We start from the raw sequence: 15,855 nt of genomic DNA, 5'->3' as shown, positions 1-15,855 counted from the left end.
CAAGATTTCATACAGGCAGTTGAATTCTTCAGTCTCAACATAACATTCTAAGAATAAGTCATAATTCTTTGCAGAACAGAGCTCTTAGATGAGATTAATAAGAACTTTTTCAGAGAGAATGTTGACACAATACCCAGCTTATATTGTTCTGAGGAATGACGGGTGAGAAAATGTAGCCTAAAAATAAGTGAACCTAAGGAGAATTGAAAAATTGATGAAGGGCAAGGTGGGTATGATGTTGAAATTACTTTGTACATGTAGATTAAATTGATGGGATGGAGTGATGGTGTTGCAGTGCATAATACTGAGAGGTTAATGTTTGGAGAGAGTTTTCTAAAACGAAAAAAAGTACTTGGGATCCAAAATTCAATCTAGGTTTCAGCTTCTTCCTGATAGGTAAGAATTATAGTGTAAGAACCTGCAAGGGTTAATGAATGTCTAGTTTCCTACCTGGCAGCACAGTAAGAGTTTTCTTCTCTTAGGGTGCATTACTTGGTTTCTTTGGGAGGTAGAAATTGAGACAAAGAGGGTAGCAGGTTTTCTATGGATAAGGTGTATGAAAAATCAAAGTGAGGGAGCATTTGTGGACAGGGCAGGTTCTGTCCATGATATGCGTAAATCAGAAGTCTCAGCCAGCCAGCAGGGAACTTTAAATCCAAGACTGCCCATGAGGAATTCCTGAGTTTGATAGAAATGATGAGATTGTAATACCTCTATCATGATCATTCCTTGGCTCAGGACTGACTGGAAAGAATGTGCTCTCATCTCAAATTTTGAGTAGGAGCCTAAAGATACAAACAGTATCTGTCTAACAGTGGTGCACTTCACCAAGGTGAAGTTGCTTTCTTTTTATTTCATTATATGTATATGTGTATGTATATGTGCTGGGCAAGCTCTCTACCCATGAGCCGCAATCTCAGACCCTTGCTGCTTATTTTAAAAGGGGCTTTTTTTTTCTTTTCCTCTTTTCCCTCTCCCTCTCCCTAACCTGGGGACAGGGAATACCTGGGGGCAAGATTACTATCTCCTGAATGGGGAAGTGAATTTCACCACACCTCAGGGCGCACCAGGAATGCAGCCTTGGAAGACCTTCTTTAGAGCTCTCTGCTGTCCCTGATGGGCAGAACCACAGCCTCTGGGACTGGAGTTCCCTGTGCTAAACCTTTGTTTGCAAAGCATTAAGCCTTCTTTTTCCTTTTTGTAAAAACTGTGTCCTCATTATTAAACTGGCATGGATTGGCACTGGGAACATGAACTGGGCTTTCAGTAATAGTTGGGAACTACCAGCTGCTCTCCTTTCACTTGAACAGCAAATTCTCCTTGACAGGGCATTCTAACTGTCTGGCCTCCATGGCTGCCATTCTATGCCTTACACCATATGTAAACACTTCTCCATAACTTTGCAGGTAACAGTCCCTTTAGGGACCCAAGAGCTCTCTCTTCCTGAGGATAACTCTGAAAGAAATTCAGAGTTCAAAAAAGTGCATTTTTTCTCCTGTTAATGTATTTAGTCCTGGAATCACAACTTGTATTAATAATTTTTTGTTGTTGTTGTTTTTACCCATTCTATACTACCCTCATGTAGTTATGCCCTCCGCTTGTCTTTAGGAGCTTATCTAAAGACCAGAGGGATACAAAACTCTATTCTTGAAATGTTTGAGAGCATGGTAACAAATGCCTTTTTTGTGGCTTGTTGTTGCATGAATTGAATCAAAGTCTCAATTGAGGAAATGGTTTAAGATGGATCACTCATTTTCTATGCATTACTGTCTTTCCTCATGTGTAATAGCAGCCTTGCTTTTTCCTGTTGATAACATTCAATTATTCTACCAAGATGGTGAGTCTTCTTATTGATGGCTACTCCTGGGATTCTGAAGTCCAATGTGCCCAAGAAGCTTTGAAACAATAAAATGCTCCATGTATCTCCTGGCAGGAGTGCAACCTCCTTAGCAACCAAGACTTGTCCCTTCAGAGACAAGAGTTACAGTCATGGGATGCCTACAGTCCTCCACTGGCCATTGGGAATTAGGGGAGTCACTAGGGGAACCACTCTTGCTTCCATGTCCCTGTTCCCAGACCCCCATATTCTTCCTATTGATAATCCAGCACAAAATAGAGGTCTTTGGTTCTCTACACTAATTCAACTCAGATTTGAAACTATCTTACACGTCATTGCCTTTGAGATGGCACTACTTTGTGTCATTGGCTGGCTTTGCTAGCGCACTCTCCGGCCAGAGCTTTAGAGAACTACTGCATGGGGTATGTCAGTGGATCCCATAATCACAGCTCCACTCCTGCATCTCCCTGACTATGAAATGGGTCCTCTGGCTGAACGTGCTATGGTGTAGCGTTCCCAAGCTATGACTCCGACACTCCGTAACCTCCCTATACTGTGGCGGTGCTGCAGGCCTGCGGACAAGGCAGCCCAAAGTACTCCCAGAATCTCTCAGCACCTATGAGAAACAGGTCACTGCCATTTCAGGGTGGAAGGGACAGAGCAGTCGACTTGTGCCTCCTCATAATGGCACCTTGCCAGGTGCTCAGCACTGGTCTCTTGCTGGCCATTTGGGAGCGTCAACAGTAGGTACAAGATTGCTGTACATCTTACTTTTGTACCGAGCCATAGCCTCCATCTCTGCCACCAAAGCTGTGCTATTGGTGTGCTCTATGGGCAGTTTTGGGACTAGTGGAGACAAGGATGGTTCCACACAGTGAGTCATTGGTCTACATGGTATTTTGTGTCTTTTTTCATGGTTGCTTCTTTCTGATCGACATTAACATGAAATATCAAAACCTTAACTCTCTCTTTACACTTTCTATAGACCTCTGACCCAGAATTCTTTCTTTCATTTTTCAGTCTTTTTCTTTTCCAAATCTTTGGTCCACAGGACAGACCATTACCCATCTAGAGACAGCCTTCTAAGCCCTCTACTCTCACTAACACGTGGTTATGTGGATATTTGTATTGTAGCTCCTCTTTAAAAATGAGGAAAAAATGAGTATGTGGCAGAGTCAGGATTCTGTATGGCTCCTGTGTCCTTTATGCTTGTGAATTTTCAATAGACTCACTCTCCCAATAAAGAAATATGAATAGATTCATGGTGTGTACTTGATAAGTAATTTAATCTACGTATGTGGAGCAAAAATCCAGGGTTATTTAGAATAAATAAACAAATGTAAATAAGTCCCTCATCTCAAAATTTGGTCAACTATTTCCATTTGAGTTTAAATCTTCTATGATTAACTAATAGAGTACTCTTATTAGATGTGACTGAAAATTATTATTAGACGTATTTGATAAGGTCAGCCCACGTGGCCTCAAAAATAACATAGATGAAAGCAAATTTTGACCCCGGCTACCATGATATAGCATTCACTGTGGCAAATTGAATAAGATCCTAAATTTCTTTATCCCAATTCAGTCAAAAGACTGTGATGAAATTACATTTTCAAATAAAAAGAATTCCATACACAAATTTTATTTCTTTTTCTTCATAATCAATTTGGCCAGTCATCATTAATCTGCAAATAAATGATACTCAATTTACATAGAAGAAGAGTTCAAAATACTTAGTACATTTGCCCATAAATAGAAGACAGTGTTTTTCCTGAGCTTTTATTTTCTTTTATTCCTCAGCAAATGTAGGGAGGGCCTCTCTGTTAAACAATGTGATCTCTATATTTATTAATCTCTGACTAATATTAAATGAATGTTATTTTTTAAAAAATCTCCTGGCTCAAAAAACGTAGAAATTTAGTATTGAAGTCCACATTCACAGAAATTATACACAGGTGATATAAGGCATTACCACAATCTAACAGACTGGAAATTTTTGATAAAGTTATCCATTTTTTTTTTTTTTTTTTTTTGTCTATACATCTGTATTTGCCAATCGAGTACAGAGAAAGATGCATGGAGAAATAACCCTATGATAACTTTGTCCAAGTATTCTTTCTCTTAACTGAAATGTGATTAATTGGGGGAAAATATTTTAGTTATCTTTATAAGTTTTTCATCAGTTTTAACATTTTTGAACAAATTTTGTGTTAAAAAGAGATTTTCCACATAAGCAAAAAGCTTAGAGTTAACAAAAAGCTTAAAATTAACATAAATCCTGATTCGACTCGGGTTCTCTGTGGATTATACTCTCATTGAATGGTATTTTTATTCCATTTAATAAAGACTGGCATTTTTGACCCTAGTGGAGGCTGGAATTTGAGTGAAAATGATATAGCTATGATCCTCATTTTCCAGGAACAGTCAATATGAAGGACAAAACAACAGTCTCAGAATAGGATTTTGGTGAGCCATTCACATTTTTAAAAAGGGGAACTGTTAGACCACGACGCAAGAAAAGACCACTGACTCCAATTAAAATCAAATTAACGCAAGCTTATAATTTCGACCAGCTGGGCTGCCTTGCCCATCAAAATCGTGGGAGCCAAGGACAGCGGCGAGGCTTCTTTGCAGCCCAGTTTTATAGCCCAAAAAGTTACACAAAGGGGGGTTACATATAACAACATTCTGAGGAGCATAACACAAGTTTACATTTTTGCTGGCCCTGGCATCAGAATTTATGGAGATCTTAGAGACTCAAAGAGGGTCATTATCCGGCCAGGGAAGGCCAGAATTTATGAGTCATCACTAAGGTTTAGGAAAGGGTTGTTATCTGGTCAGGGAAAACTGGACATGGGTGAATTCAGGGCACGGGCAGGCATTCCAATCAGCTTTACAACATCAACTAATGGCCAGGTCATATAGACATTCTAATATTTTTACAGAAAACAGAAATGAATCCTTCATAACTTGTGACAAGCTGGCTTCTGATCTAATGAGAGAACTAGGCTAGGTTTATCAGAACATTCATTGGATAGGAAAAATTGTGGTATATTTCATGGAGGAAATAGAATTCCCTTTAACCAATGTCTTGTAGAAGCTTTAAAACTCTCCTAGTGAGACCTCAGGCTATGACAGTAGACCAGGAATATCAGAGATATGTGAATGTGGAGAAAATAGAAAATGAGAGATGAAGCAATTTTGATAAAGTACACAAAAATGGGTATATCACTCTGTATCATTGGTGCCTCATATCCATTACTTTTAAACTACTAGTCTTATCAAAGCTACCAGCTATTTCTGTACGTTCCAAAGATGAACTCTAATTCTACATATTTAACAATTATTAACAAGTTTGGGCTCAATTATTGTGTTCTTGAAGTACTATATTCATTTAGCTTCTCTGATACCATAATCATTCAATCTTTCCTACCTCACTGATTTGAATTACTTTTATTCCTAAATTCTAAATGTGACCATGACCTAGTCTTTGTTCAAGGGTCTTCTGTTCATCTTTTCTCCCTGATAGATGACACCATCTGCTGCCACACTTTTTAGTAATATGTACACTAATAATACCTGTAATAACGTCTGTACACTAATAACACCAACACTTCTATCTCCAATTCCACCACTTTGACTAAGTTACACACTTGAATAATTTTTAGAATGCAAAGTGTGCTGTGTAAAATTAACACACTTAAATCCAAACTTAACTTTCATTCTCCAAAATGGCTTAATTTCTCTGATTTTTCTATAATATTTGGTAGCAAATCAATATTTACTTTTTCACATTAAAAAAGTTTCTTGATTCATTTTGATTTTTTTTTTTTCACATCAAGGTTTGGTTGTTTAGCAAAACCTTTCAGCTTTATCTTAGATATATTTCACAAACTCAACATATTTAAACTGTTCTACCACCACTTTTAACTAGGCCATCGCCATAACTGTATTACTGTCTCTTCTTTATGTGGCAACAAGTTTAACATTTCTGGAATTGTATTCTGAAGTACTGCCTCCTTTATGGAGGAGTAAGCATTTAACAGAATGACTCTCCTACAGATCACAACTACAGTTACCAGACAAATTCGAACAATTACTGGGCCCAAACAAGCAAACTATCACAGGGCTCAGGGGAATGAGTTAAAAAGACAGATTTCACAGGAGAGAGAAAGACTTGGTAAAGCAGCTGGCATAGAAGAAATTTCTGGAATCTGGTTTATTCTGTCAGAGGAAGAATTCAAGGCAATGAAGCAGGGGCTCTCAGAGGAAGTGAACTAAGAAATGTACCTACAAAATCTATCTATAAACTGTGCACAAGTCTCAGGTTGATTTCTGAACCATGCATTTCAAGGATAAATTGAGGTCAGTCTGAAGTGAGAGTTGAGCTGTCACTCATGATGGGTAAAAGAAAGTTTGCAACTTGATTCTAATAGAGTTAATTGCCTGGAGATGCAAATATATAGCAGGAATATAGTAGGATTAGCAATATAAATGACAACACGTTTCTAATGTTCAGGATAGAGTTCAAAATTACTCAGCATACAAAGAAGTATAAAATATCCTCACAGGAAAAGATGATCAATAGAGTTGACCTTGGGATAATTCAAATATTGAAACTACAGTCAAAACTTTAAAGCAGCCATTATAAAGATGATCAATAAGGCAAAAGAATTTACTGAAATGAAAAAGATAGGAAGCCTTTGAAAACCAATATCAAATGGTTGGATTAGGATGGATTAGGTGGTAGAAAGGGATTTAAACAAAGAGTCAGTGAACCTGAAAATAGATTGACAAAAATTATCTAACTTTGATATGAAAGAAAAAAAAATGGACAAAAATTTTCTGAATCCCTTTTATCTGGGGGAAAATATAGAAGGCCTGACATGGCGTAACTCAAATTTCAGAAAGGATAGATTAAGAAATTGAAGGAGAAAAAGATGGTAAAAAAATTAGCATCAAATACTGAAAGATATGTATTTATAAATCCAAGAATCTCAGCAAAACAGAATGGACTGATGTTAATTATTCCTAGGACCCAAACTAAATAAAACTTCTCAGAATAAAGGATCGAGAGAAAATCTTGAAGGCTCTTTTCTCTCCCTAGTAGCAGCTACCACCCACCATTATGATGGATAATGCAATGGTAAAGAATATGAGCCTGAAGTCAGGCTGCATATGTTATATATTGTCTCTACCATTTGAGGAGTCTGGTCCCTGGCCAAAAATAGACAGACAATTTTTAAAGGAAGGACCTTAGCAATTAACTACAAAGACTTTATCTGGCAGGCTTCCTGAGGGAAACTTGCTTTCCCACACCAGACTTGCGGCACAGGTGCGGCACCATGTTTGAGGCTGGTAGTCAAGGACTCTGCACCTTTGGCCAACTGTGCTGTTAGGTATTCTGCATCCCTCCCCCAGGAGGCTACCTTACTCATATGCTTTATATGAAGCTTCCGGTCATATTGTCTCTCAGAACCTGGGCTAAGGTCACTTTATGGGGGCAGAAGGAATCTTTGAAGATAGTCTTTGCCACTCTGAATCAATACCCAGTATTTTTCTACTTCTTGTCCTTTCCCTGTGTCTTCCCTGTGACCCTTGGGGCCATATACAAGAGGAGCCTCTTGTTCAGGAATGTCTTGGCAGGGAAATGACCTTCTGGTGTGTGTTTATTTGCTTGATTCAGACTGCTGCACAGTTCCATGGCAGATATGGAACAGGGGCTTCCTGCATTTGCTAGTGCAGCTTCTGGCTTATAGGATCACAGTGAGTGATTCAAGGATTGACGGTTCCACTTAAATTGTTGCATTCATTGGCTCCTCCAACACTGGCAACTTAGATATCTGTCTGGTTCAGCTGAGCTCCTGACAAGTTGGCTGAGAGAACAGTGTAATCAGTTAAGCACAACGCTGTCGTGAAGAGCAAAATGCTGGAAGATGCTGCAGGCCACTTTTGAAATGTGCTAGCTGAATCTTCTGGGCCTTTTAAAGACGTGCACATGGAGTTTTGTAAGAATCTGAAGGTCTCGTAGAGCACTTCACCAATGAGCCTGCAGGTCACTTTTTCAGCCATGACAATTGATCTTGGGAAGGGCTCCCAGAAGGAGTGTAGCACTCTCAGAAGATGTTAGCATGCTGTTTATATAGCCATTTGCTTCTTATTGTCCCTTTCTTCTGGCTAAACTTCCCTTTTGGGTCAGATTTCAGATCAAATGGATGGGGTTTGAATAAAGCTAAAGAAGTTTTCTATAGTCTCTGCTTGGAGCCTTCCAATAAGCAAACTAGACATGAAATAGAAACCCCTGGGATTTGAGTAACTCTAAGCAGGTTCCTGATACTGACAAAAACTCTGCATTACAACAAATTGTTGAAATTTCAGGATAATGGGTGGGGGGCAACTGAGAGCTTTCAGGTTTGCCTTGCCCAGTGGCTCTAAAGTAAGCATGGAGATTTGGTTAGATACCCTCCAAAGGTAATCTTGGTAAAACTGATGAGGCAGCACTGTACAGTGAGAAGCACATACAAACACATCCCTCCTAGCACTCTGACAGCTGCTTCTGCCAAGATGACAGAACACAAATAGCAATAGCAGTAGCTGTCGCAGGCTTGCCAGCACAGCCCCCTAAACTCCTGGCTGGAAACAGATGTTTAATCCTGCCAAATGCGTCTCCCAACTCTCCACCTGCTCCCTACAATCCTAGCATGCTTGTGTCAAACTCCTGATGGACAGAGCCTATGATTGACAAGGGTCCCACTTCTTCCATCTCTCCATGTGAGCCTCTGCATGGGTCAGAGCACTCTGACAGTCTTTGTATAGACTTTTCAACTCTCCCAAATGATCTAGACTAGGAGCTGAGCCCATGTTCCTATGTCCTCAGAAAGGACCAGAGGGTCTGTGACCAGGTGAGAATTCAGTGGCAAGGTAAAAGAAAACTTCACTTCTTAGCCCTTTTAGAAATTAATGCCCGGATGACTGTGACCTCAACAAATGTTGGCCTGTATGGGAAGGAGAACAGTTAGCACTCTCTGGTTTGGGGTTGGGAGTCTGGACCATTGAGAACTGTGTCCGAGTCTGATTGTGGGTGAGTCCCTTTGTACTCTAAATCCCCTACCTCTATGGGTTCTGCTGCTGACTATATCATTGGTATTGATACATGGTCTGTGTATGCCTCTGCTAGTCTGCACCTTGAATTTAACATTTGGTAATTAGAAAGAAATGAACAACTTATTTTTAAGATTATTAATGCTGTGAGATCTAAAGATAAATAATGAGAATGAAGTCTAAACTTGGAAACCAGGACTTCAGGACTGGTATTGCTTCAGCATATCTATCCATGGTATACACAGTCATTAGTTCTGCTTTCACTCAACATAGTTATTGAGCACCTGTGTTTCAAATTGTAGTGAAAACTCATTCTTTTATTAGGCAGAGAAATTTCTAAAACAAAACTTAAGAAAACTAGTTATGAATAAATAAGTAAAACGTGAAAGGTATCATAAAGGGATATCAGATATAATAGGAGACAATATATCTGAAAGCCTAATCCAGTTGATGACATTTGATTAATGCATTCATAATATGTAAGGATAACTAGGAATCACTCACTTTGATAGATGTTATGGATGAAACACAGAACACATTCAACAAATATCTTTTGAGTTTAGCATAGTACATTAATGAAGTAATTAGACAAATGAAATCTGTAATAAAGCTAAGGGCTTCTCAAAGTGTTGCAAGTTTTAAACAGATGTTGTATGCAAAAACTGGGTGAACAAAGAATAGGTCAATGAGGGGATGATGGTAAAGCAAAGACCCATAAGAAATAAAAAATGTGTTCTAATTAAACAGGATGGAGATATAGGCCAAGGAAAAGAGAGAACTGAAAAATTGTCTGGTGTCAGGAGATGACATTAGTCATTTAAAGAATAAAAGAAGTCAGGAAATAAATTGAGGTTAGGAAAGTCAGAAGGCTGATAGAATGAGGTGGAACCACTGGTACAAGTTTCTGGTTCATTTTGTGGATTTTTGTTCCTTCCTAGAGAAATGTGAAGTCTTGGACATGCACCATGTCCAGCTCTGCACCAGAGTTGAGGGCTTTGAGAGCCACAGTGGCTATGGGAAGACTGGTGGTGAATACAAGTCCTGGTTTCAGAGAAAAGGTCTGCCTGTAGCCTGGCAATTCGAACAAGTCAATCTTCTTTGGTGGCGATGGCAACGAAAGCCAGGTGCTTAGATAACACTGCTTGTGGGCGAAGTGCAGAATGAGAATAGAATAGGAGTGAGTCTAAGAATGAAACATGATGGGCAAATGTGTGTTGCTTGCGTGTCTGAATGCGCTTCAACATTGTGTATGCAAGAATTGGGGGTGCACTCAAAAACGTTCTCAAAATAGTAATTGAAGAAAGATGGGAAATCTTTAAATTTTGGAATTTACGGCCATAATAATCTCTGTCTATAAACTGGAAGACTTTTTTTTTTTTGTAAATACTAGACAGCTAACATGGGGTTGCTGAACAACAATGACAGAATCAACATTTGAAACTATACAGATTTTGATGGCTGAAACAAATAACAAAGTAATAAACAGAGTGGTTTGGATGAGACTTTAATTCTCTGCAATGCTCAGAAACACAGAATCTATCTCAACCAGCAAATCAGGCAGCTACTTTCTACAAGGGGAAGACAAGCTTTGTGGTGAAACCAGGGTCTTTCCTCGACACGCTTCCATTGCTGAACACCTTCAATTTTACCCCTACTTTTAAAATTTGTGCTGTACACTGTGGTTTGAAGATGTATTTCAGTGGTCCATTGTAACCAGAAGTAGTTCATCATCATAGGGCAACACGAGACAGTAGAAAGGCAGTGGATTACGAATTGTGTAATTTTCAATGCATCACTTCTAGTAAATGTAAAAATAGAGACTAAGAAAATTAAGCCAAAGGAAACTTTCTCCATATAGTTAGAAGAAATGTCAGCAGTAGAAAAGAGTGTTTTCAGGTTAGTGAATAGGATCACCCAGATAAATGCCTGATACATGTCAATATTCACTCAAGTTTTTCACCCTGCAGCACAATTTGTTTGATGTCTAAATCTTATCACTACCAGAGTATAAGGTGAGAACTTTGAAGAGCAAGCATCAACTACATATAGGCAAAAAAGCCTGTAAAATTCTTTCCAAGTTTGAAGGTGAATAAACACACACAAAACAAATTGTAGGGTCAAAAATCATTTTGCTTCATCAAAGGGTGGTCATTTTCTTTAAAGAATCAAAGAAATAATAAATAATATTATGAAATTATTTTCCAGAAAACACTAAAATGTATCTGTTTTTACATTATATCAAAAGATAATAAATTAATCATATAAAGGCTGAAATGAATGAGGCAAATGGATAAAAAACTAAATGAAAATATTATAAAATAAATCACATATTGTTTTAGTTTTTTGTAAACAGTAATACAATGAACAATTCTAAAATGAGTATATAATAAAAGTGAACTAAAATAATACACAAATAAAATGAGGCCACAGAGAAAAGAAGATAAGCAGGGAGCCAAGAAATGCACGTAAATTAAAAATGTGCGTTTTTTTTTTTTTTTTTTTTTTTTTTGGTATTGGTATTGGGGATTGAACCCAGGAGCACTTAACCTGTGAGTCACATCTCCAGTCCCTTTTTAGATTTATTGAGAGACAGGGTCTTGCTGGGTTGCTTTGGGCCTCACTGAGTTGCTTAGGGTCTCGCAAAGTTGCTGAAGCTGGCTTTAAAATCACAATCCTCCTGTTTTAGCCTCCCAAGCCACTGGGATTACAGGCGTGTGCCACCAGGCCCAGGTAAAATTGTGATTTTTTAAAAAGCTGTATTTATTCAGAAGTAAAAAATACTTTCAAGTTATATGGCAAAAATCGTAAGGAAACATTGAAGTTTTAATATCTGAAAAATTATACAATACTAAAAATTTAATTGGGAAGTAGAAAACAAATTTTATAAAAAAAAATTTAGCATTGAAAGGAGAAGGATATGATACTTAAAAGTACTGTTTATGGTATTTAAAAAAAATAAAAAATAAAATAAATGAACTAATAAACAAGAAAGCAGAAATTATTTTAAATATTAAAATACAGTGGGGATACCAACAAAACCAACACATTTTTATTTGAAATCATTCAAAAATGAAAAAAAAATGAGAAGAAGCACAAATAATATTATTTGAGGGGAGGAAAATTTCTATAATATACAACTTTGAAAACATAGTAAAAAGAAAATTTAATAACTAATATTATTCTATAGTAACTAAAAAACATTCAAGTAAGTTTAAGTTTAAATTTTTCCAAGTTTTAAAAAGGGGAAAAAAATTTCAAGAATATTTTATATAACTTCTTAAGGAACAGGTTACTTAAATTTCTCTCTCTCTCTCTCTCTCTCTCTCTGTCTCTCTCTTTCACACACACACACACACACACACACACAGTTCCAGAGAGATGCACATAAAGGTAATATTTTATATAATTATTACCATGATTATAACCTTAATTCCAAAAGAAAATAAGGATCAAAATGGAAGGAAAATCATAGGCCAGTCTCATGCACATGAATGAAAATGTAAACAGAGGAAAACTGAACCCATTAGTGTACATTCCAAAATAACCCATGGTGATGCATTGTGCTGATGGTGTCCTGGGTCGAGCTCAGCAGGGTTTCTAAGCAGAACATGACTTGAAGCATCTGTGTCTTGGGGGAGTCACTCCTGTGCAGGTGATGCAGAGGCTGAGAAAGCTGATGTTGAAAGCAGGAAGAGACAGTGTTGTTCTCAGTTCCTGGGAATAGTGTGGCCCGCTGTGGCAGCCCTGGACAGTGTGGAAATGACTTGACCCCTACTCCTAGGAGTTATGAAGCCACAGAGAGACCCTTGGGTCACTTCTGTCAGGTCTCCTCCTTTGTGGAATCATCAGGCTCCAGGTCCTGCAAGTGCTCCAGACCCTTTGAAATCTCTCTCTTTTTTTTAAGTTTTGCTGCCCACTTATTATCAGGAAAACAACCTTGTCTTCCCTTGTTTTCCCCCAAAAAGCTCTTCGTTTTTTTCACCCCTACATCAATCCCCATGTATTAGAAATTTCTTCCTTAAAGATTTTTTAATTTAGTTGTCTTTCCTTCTAGAGATGGCCCACAAACTCCTTTTAATGTCTATTTGCATTCTGAAATAAATCTATATCTGAAAAAAAGATTTAACTTAAAACTGAAATAATTAGTGTCTCAATTTTTTGTTTAACTTTCCTCAAATATAAGAAAACTTTACTATGAAAACCTTGTAATCTGAATATTATTCTTACATAGAAAAAGATCTTGAGAAGTTTTTTACACTTAAATGAAGAAGGTTGAACTTTTTATGTCATAGAAGTGTGCTTTTGTGCACATTTTTCTTTTTTTTTGCAATATGTACATTATGAATCAATTTAATGCTGTTTGAATAAAATATATTTTCTTTTTTTAATTAATTTTTTATTCATACATGACAGCAGAATGCATTACAATTCTTATTACACTTACAGAGCACAATTTTTCATATCTCTGGTTGTATACAAAGTCTACTCACACTAATTTGTGTCTTCATACATGTACTTTAGATAATAATGTCCACCACATTCCACCATGATTTGTAACCCCATGCCCCATCCCTTCCCCTCCCACCCTTCTGCCCTACCTGCAGGTTGTATATTCCTCCCATGCCCCGCCTCTCTACCCCATGGGGAATCAGCCTCTTCATATCACAGAAAACATTTGGCATTTGTTTTTTTGGGATTGGCTAACTTCACTTAGCATTATCTTCCCTAACTCCATCCATTTACCTGCAAATGCCATGAGTTTATTCTCTTTCATTGCTGAGTAATATTCCATTGTGTATATATGCCACATTTTTTCTTATCCTTTCATCTGTTGAAGGACATCTAGGTTGGTTCCATAGTTTAGCAATTGTGAATTGTGTTGCTGCAAACATTGATGTGGCTGTGTCCCTGTAGTATGCTGTTTTTATATCCTTTGGATATAGAACAAGGAGAGGGATAGCTGGGTCAAATGGTGGTTCCATTCTCAATTTTCCAAGAAATCTCCATACTGCTTTCCATACTGGCTGCACCCATTTGCAGTCCCACCAGCAGTGTATGAGTGTGATTTTTTCCCCACATTCTCACCAACACTTATTATTGTTTGTCTTCATAATAGCTGTCATTATGACTAGAGAGAGAGAAAATCTTAGTGTAGTTTTGATTTGCATTTCTCTAATTGCTAGTGATGATGAACATATTTTTATATATTTGTTGATTGATTGTATATCATCATCTGAGAAGTGTCCTTGGCCCATTTATTGAATGGGTTATTTATTTATTTATTTTGGTGCTTAGCTTTTTGAGTTCTTTATATGCCCCAGAGATTAATGCTCTATCTGATTGTGAGGGGTAAAGATTTGCTCCCAAGATGTTGGCTCTCTATTCACCTCATAGATTGTTTATTTTTCTGAGAAGAAACTTGTTAGTTTGAGTCTATCCCATTTATTGATTCTTGATTTTAATTCTTGCACCAAAGTTGTCTTATTAAGGAAGTTGGGACCTAATCCCACATGATTAGGGTCCACTTATTTTTCCATTAGATGCAGGGTCACTAGATAGATCTTCCAAACAAAAGCTGAACAACGAACTAGAGAACTCAATAATACAATCAATAACTTAGAATTAACTGAGATATATAGAATATTTCATCCTTCAATGAGAGAATATACTTTCTTCTAAGCAGCACATGGATCCTTCTCTAAAATAGACCATATATTATGCCACAAAGTAACTTTTAGCAAATATAAAAAGGTAGAGATACTATCCTGCATTCTATCAGATCATAATGGACTGAAATTAAAAATCAATGATAAAATAAGAAATAAAATATATTTTCTTGCAGCAGGAGTTATATTAGGTTTTTATGATACATGATTCTACTCTGGGTTTACCCAACAGATATTTTCTAATGACAGTTTATTTCTAGGCAGACAAATCAGCAGTGCATCTCTCATTAGCTCTCATTTTAGATATTTGTATGCAATGTGCAAACACAGAGAAAGATCTCCACAAAAGCATAGAGGAGTTTTTAATCTTAATTGTTACAGAAAACAAAAGAGCAAACCTTAATTTGATTTATTTATTAAGAATATTATGGGCTGGGGTTTTGGATCAGTGGTAGAGCATTTGTCTCACATGCACAGGACCACATAAAAATAAATAAATAAAATAAAGATATTGTGTTCATCTACAACTAAAAAAATATTTAAAAAAACATTAAAATAAATTGCAGGTCTGCCTATGTGACTATGTTGACTGATTAAAGAGTTGCAAAAGTTTGGGGATATGTTATATCATGTTTTTACTGCATATAAATATGCTATAATAAAATATGCTAAAAAAACAATATTTCTGCCAGGTACAGTGGCTGGTGGCACACGCCTGTGATTCTAGCTGCTCAGGTGAATGAGGCAGGAGGATCACAAACATATATATATATGGCTGAGAATGTGGCTCAGTAGTTAAGAACCCCTGGTTTCAATTCATTGTAGCAAAACAAACAAACAAACAAAAAATTACAACAGTGAGTAGAATAAAGTATTTATTTATACTGCATAGTATTTAATTTCCCACTGTTGAAATAAATGATCTGGTTATCTAGACGTCACTTGAATATATACCTAAATTTAAATGACATAAAATTATTATGAAAACCCAATAATAAAAAATTATTATGAAAAAATTAGTATTACAGATAATGTCTATTAAAATCTTATTTAGAAAATTACTCTTTTCTTGTTTTGCCCATGTATACCTGTATATCCTTTACTGACATAACATCTCAAGATAATTCTCCATATATTCCCATGGAACTTAGGGTTAGCTCTACCTAATATCATGTATGGCATATTGAAAAATTCATTTTTAAATAGACTCTCCTTTTAGATATGTATTCATTTACATATAAATAGGCAAAA

Source organism: Callospermophilus lateralis, chromosome 8 (genome assembly GCF_048772815.1).
Source record: "Callospermophilus lateralis isolate mCalLat2 chromosome 8, mCalLat2.hap1, whole genome shotgun sequence".
Taxonomy (NCBI): Eukaryota; Metazoa; Chordata; class Mammalia; order Rodentia; family Sciuridae; genus Callospermophilus; species Callospermophilus lateralis.
Note: the sequence above shows the minus strand (reverse complement) of the source record.